Raw genomic sequence first — 5,000 nt, forward strand, 5'->3', positions numbered from 1 at the left:
GTTCCCTTGATTTGGCAAGACCTTGAGACAGCGTTAGTGTTGTTGTTGGTGGTGGTGGTCAAGAAGGGATAGTAAAACGATTCGACTGGGCCATTGAGCTATGGGACCATTGGACGGTTTCGGGTGTTTCTTTGGCTTTGCGCGCTTGTCCTCAAATGAAAGTTGACGGTGTAGCCGACCAAAGCGGCTCCCGCTCGAGTTCTTGAGGACTCGCTCCTGTTAGCAAAACGCGTTACAGCCCTTTGCAAAATCTTTCTCGCGCGCTCCGTTTTTGGTAAGTCGGCCTTATTCGACCCTTTTTAAGGGACCCTTTAAAAAAGAGCACAGGGCAAGGCGCTGTATGTACCCCAAGTTCCATTGCCGTGCGCCTTTTAAGTGGTTCTGATGAAGCGAATTGCTACAAGCGCCTGCTGATTCCCTCCGTGCAGCTGTAAAGACATGCAAATTAGGCCGTCCTGCTCTGTAGCGGCCTTCTGCCATTATCCCCGGCAGTGGGCCGTCCTTTCACTTTTCTTTATTTGCATAAGCCTAATGTATCTCAGGTTAAATGTTTTGACTATTTTAAACTCGACAAACCCTTTCCAGTGGTGTTTTTCTTGGACGTGTCATTTGTTTCAATCAGTTCTGCACCTTATTTGGCCATGTTTTGGCTTAGAAATGATATGGTCCACGGGGTCACCATGAGTAGAGCAGCATCCACGTTCCGCCGAGGCCTAGTTTAGGCTGTTTGTTGGTTATACTCTGGTTTCTCTTCAGATCGAATAAATCTTTCGCCTTTTACTAAAGATTTCCGTGGAGAGGAACAACCATGAGTTTCAGAGAATTTTTTGATGCCTAGCTGATGCTGGGCTTCGCTAATTTGGTGAAAAATAGCTCGAGTTCCCTTGATTTGGCAAGACCCTGAGACAGCGTTAGTGTTGTTGTTGGTGGTGGTGGTTAAGAAGGGATAGTAAAACGATTCGACTGGGCCATTGAGCTATGGGACCATTGGACGGTTTCGGGTGTTTCTTTGGCTTTGCGCGCTTGGCCTCAAATGAAAGTTGACGGTGTAGCCGACCAAAGCGGCTCCCGCTCGAGTTCTTGAGGACTCGCTCCTGTTAGCAAAACGCGTTACAGCCCTTTGCAAAATCTTTCTCGCGCGCTCCGTTTTTGGTAAGTCTGCCTTATTCGACCCTTTTTAAGGGACCCTTAAAAAAAGAGCACAGGGCAAGGCGCTGTATGTACCCCAAGTTCCATTGCCGTGCTCCTTTTAAGTGGTTCTGATGAAGCGAATTGCTACAAGCGCCTGCTGATTCCCTCCGTGCAGCTGTAAAGACATGCAAATTAGGCCGTCCTGCTCTGTAGCGGCCTTCTGCCATTATCCCCGGCAGTGGGCCGTCCTTTCACTTTTCTTTATTTGCATAACCCTAATGTATCTCAGGTTAAATGTTTTGACATTTTTAAACTCGACAAACCCTTTCCAGTGGTGTTTTTCTTGGACGTGTCATTTGTTTCAATCAGTTCTGCACCTTATTTGGCCATGTTTTGGCTTAGAAATGATATGGTCCACGGGGTCACCATGAGTAGAGCAGCATCCGCGTTCCGCCGAGGCCTAGTTTAGGCTGTTTGTTGGTTATACTCTGGTTTCTCTTCAGATCGAATAAATCTTTCGCCCTTTTACTAAAGATTTCCGTGGAGAGGAACAACCATGAGTTTCAGAGAATTTTTTGATGCCTAGCTGATGCTGGGCTTCGGTAATTTGGTGAAAAATAGCTCGAGTTCCCTTGATTTGGCAAGACCCTGAGACAGCGTTAGTGTTGTTGTTGGTGGTGGTGGTCAAGAAGGGATAGTAAAACGATTCGACTGGGCCATTGAGCTATGGGACCATTGGACGGTTTCGGGTGTTTCTTTGGCTTTGCGCGCTTGGCCTCAAATGAAAGTTGACGGTGTAGCCGACCAAAGCGGCTCCCGCTCGAGTTCTTGAGGACTCGCTCCTGTTAGCAAAACGCGTTACAGCCCTTTGCAAAATCTTTCTTGCGCGCTCCGTTTTTGGTAAGTCGGCCTTATTCGACCCTTTTTAAGGGACCCTTAAAAAAAGAGCACAGGGCAAGGCGCTGTATGTACCCCAAGTTCCATTGCCGTGCTCCTTTTAAGTGGTTCTGATGAAGCAAATTGCTACAAGCGCCTGCTGATTCCCTCCGTGCAGCTGTAAAGACATGCAAATTAGGCCGTCCTGCTCTGTAGCGGCCTTCTGCCATTATCCCCGGCAGTGGGCCGTCCTTTCACTTTTCTTTATTTGCATAACCCTAATGTATCTCAGGTTAAATGTTTTGACATTTTTAAACTCGACAAACCCTTTCCAGTGGTGTTTTTCTTGGACGTGTCATTTGTTTCAATCAGTTCTGCACCTTATTTGGCCATGTTTTGGCTTAGAAATGATATGGTCCACGGGGTCACCATGAGTAGAGCAGCATCCGCGTTCCGCCGAGGCCTAGTTTAGGCTGTTTGTTGGTTATACTCTGGTTTCTCTTCAGATTGAATAAATCTTTCGCCTTTTACTAAAGATTTCCGTGGAGAGGAACAACCATGAGTTTCAGAGAATTTTTTGATGCCTAGCTGATGCTGGGCTTCGCTAATTTGGTGAAAAATAGCTCGAGTTCCCTTGATTTGGCAAGACCTTGAGACAGCGTTAGTGTTGTTGTTGGTGGTGGTGGTCAAGAAGGGATAGTAAAACGATTCGACTGGGCCATTGAGCTATGGGACCATTGGACGGTTTCGGGTGTTTCTTTGGCTTTGCGCGCTTGTCCTCAAATGAAAGTTGACGGTGTAGCCGACCAAAGCGGCTCCCGCTCGAGTTCTTGAGGACTCGCTCCTGTTAGCAAAACGCGTTACAGCCCTTTGCAAAATCTTTCTCGCGCGCTCCGTTTTTGGTAAGTCGGCCTTATTCGACCCTTTTTAAGGGACCCTTTAAAAAAGAGCACAGGGCAAGGCGCTGTATGTACCCCAAGTTCCATTGCCGTGCGCCTTTTAAGTGGTTCTGATGAAGCGAATTGCTACAAGCGCCTGCTGATTCCCTCCGTGCAGCTGTAAAGACATGCAAATTAGGCCGTCCTGCTCTGTAGCGGCCTTCTGCCATTATCCCCGGCAGTGGGCCGTCCTTTCACTTTTCTTTATTTGCATAACCCTAATGTATCTCAGGTTAAATGTTTTGACATTTTTAAACTCGACAAACCCTTTCCAGTGGTGTTTTTCTTGGACGTGTCATTTGTTTCAATCAGTTCTGCACCTTATTTGGCCATGTTTTGGCTTAGAAATGATATGGTCCACGGGGTCACCATGAGTAGAGCAGCATCCGCGTTCCGCCGAGGCCTAGTTTAGGCTGTTTGTTGGTTATACTCTGGTTTCTCTTCAGATTGAATAAATCTTTCGCCTTTTACTAAAGATTTCCGTGGAGAGGAACAACCATGAGTTTCAGAGAATTTTTTGATGCCTAGCTGATGCTGGGCTTCGGTAATTTGGTGAAAAATAGCTCGAGTTCCCTTGATTTGGCAAGACCCTGAGACAGCGTTAGTGTTGTTGTTGGTGGTGGTGGTTAAGAAGGGATAGTAAAACGATTCGACTGGGCCATTGAGCTATGGGACCATTGGACGGTTTCGGGTGTTTCTTTGGCTTTGCGCGCTTGGCCTCAAATGAAAGTTGACGGTGTAGCTGACCAAAGCGGCTCCCGCTCGAGTTCTTGAGGACTCGCTCCTGTTAGCAAAACGCGTTACAGCCCTTTGCAAAATCTTTCTCGCGCGCTCCGTTTTTGGTAAGTCGGCCTTATTCGACCCTTTTTAAGGGACCCTTAAAAAAAGAGCACAGGGCAAGGCGCTGTATGTACCCCAAGTTCCATTGCCGTGCGCCTTTTAAGTGGTTCTGATGTAGCGAATTGCTACAAGCGCCTGCTGATTCCCTCCGTGCAGCTGTAAAGACATGCAAATTAGGCCGTCCTGCTCTGTAGCGGCCTTCTGCCATTATCCCCGGCAGTGGGCCGTCCTTTCACTTTTCTTTATTTGCATAAGCCTAATGTATCTCAGGTTAAATGTTTTGACTATTTTAAACTCGACAAACCCTTTCCAGTGGTGTTTTTCTTGGACGTGTCATTTGTTTCAATCAGTTCTGCACCTTATTTGGCCATGTTTTGGCTTAGAAATGATATGGTCCACGGGGTCACCATGAGTAGAGCAGCATCCACGTTCCGCCGAGGCCTAGTTTAGGCTGTTTGTTGGTTATACTCTGGTTTCTCTTCAGATCGAATAAATCTTTCGCCTTTTACTAAAGATTTCCGTGGAGAGGAACAACCATGAGTTTCAGAGAATTTTTTGATGCCTAGCTGATGCTGGGCTTCGCTAATTTGGTGAAAAATAGCTCGAGTTCCCTTGATTTGGCAAGACCTTGAGACAGCGTTAGTGTTGTTGTTGGTGGTGGTGGTCAAGAAGGGATAGTAAAACGATTCGACTGGGCCATTGAGCTATGGGACCATTGGACGGTTTCGGGTGTTTCTTTGGCTTTGCGCGCTTGTCCTCAAATGAAAGTTGACGGTGTAGCCGACCAAAGCGGCTCCCGCTCGAGTTCTTGAGGACTCGCTCCTGTTAGCAAAACGCGTTACAGCCCTTTGCAAAATCTTTCTCGCGCGCTCCGTTTTTGGTAAGTCGGCCTTATTCGACCCTTTTTAAGGGACCCTTTAAAAAAGAGCACAGGGCAAGGCGCTGTATGTACCCCAAGTTCCATTGCCGTGCGCCTTTTAAGTGGTTCTGATGAAGCGAATTGCTACAAGCGCCTGCTGATTCCCTCCGTGCAGCTGTAAAGACATGCAAATTAGGCCGTCCTGCTCTGTAGCGGCCTTCTGCCATTATCCCCGGCAGTGGGCCGTCCTTTCACTTTTCTTTATTTGCATAAGCCTAATGTATCTCAGGTTAAATGTTTTGACTATTTTAAACTCGACAAACCCTTTCCAGTGGTGTTTTTCTTGGACGTGTCAT

At 47.2% G+C, this 5,000-nt stretch overlaps 5 non-coding genes across 5 annotated transcripts; all 5 read left to right on the forward strand.

Annotated features, from left to right (window-relative positions):
- Window positions 1–736: 736 nt before the first annotated feature.
- LOC143941354 (U5 spliceosomal RNA) lies at window positions 737–851 on the forward strand. The gene has a single exon (XR_013264056.1). It is a non-coding gene; the product is annotated as a U5 spliceosomal RNA (small nuclear RNA).
- A 763-nt stretch (window positions 852–1,614) lies between these two features.
- On the forward strand, window positions 1,615–1,730 carry LOC143941489 (U5 spliceosomal RNA). The gene has a single exon (XR_013264180.1). It is a non-coding gene; the product is annotated as a U5 spliceosomal RNA (small nuclear RNA).
- Window positions 1,731–2,493: 763 nt separating this feature from the next.
- On the forward strand, window positions 2,494–2,608 carry LOC143941455 (U5 spliceosomal RNA). Its single transcript, XR_013264149.1, has one exon. It is a non-coding gene; the product is annotated as a U5 spliceosomal RNA (small nuclear RNA).
- Window positions 2,609–3,371: 763 nt separating this feature from the next.
- Window positions 3,372–3,486, forward strand: LOC143941456 (U5 spliceosomal RNA). The gene has a single exon (XR_013264150.1). It is a non-coding gene; the product is annotated as a U5 spliceosomal RNA (small nuclear RNA).
- A 763-nt stretch (window positions 3,487–4,249) lies between these two features.
- LOC143941355 (U5 spliceosomal RNA) lies at window positions 4,250–4,364 on the forward strand. Its single transcript, XR_013264057.1, has one exon. It is a non-coding gene; the product is annotated as a U5 spliceosomal RNA (small nuclear RNA).
- Window positions 4,365–5,000: the final 636 nt, after the last annotated feature.

The sequence above is a fragment of the Lithobates pipiens genome, unplaced genomic scaffold (assembly GCF_037356315.1).
Source record: "Lithobates pipiens isolate NorthernLeopardFrog02 unplaced genomic scaffold, aLitPip1_a1.2 Scaffold_3, whole genome shotgun sequence".
In the NCBI taxonomy this organism is placed as follows: Eukaryota; Metazoa; Chordata; class Amphibia; order Anura; family Ranidae; genus Lithobates; species Lithobates pipiens.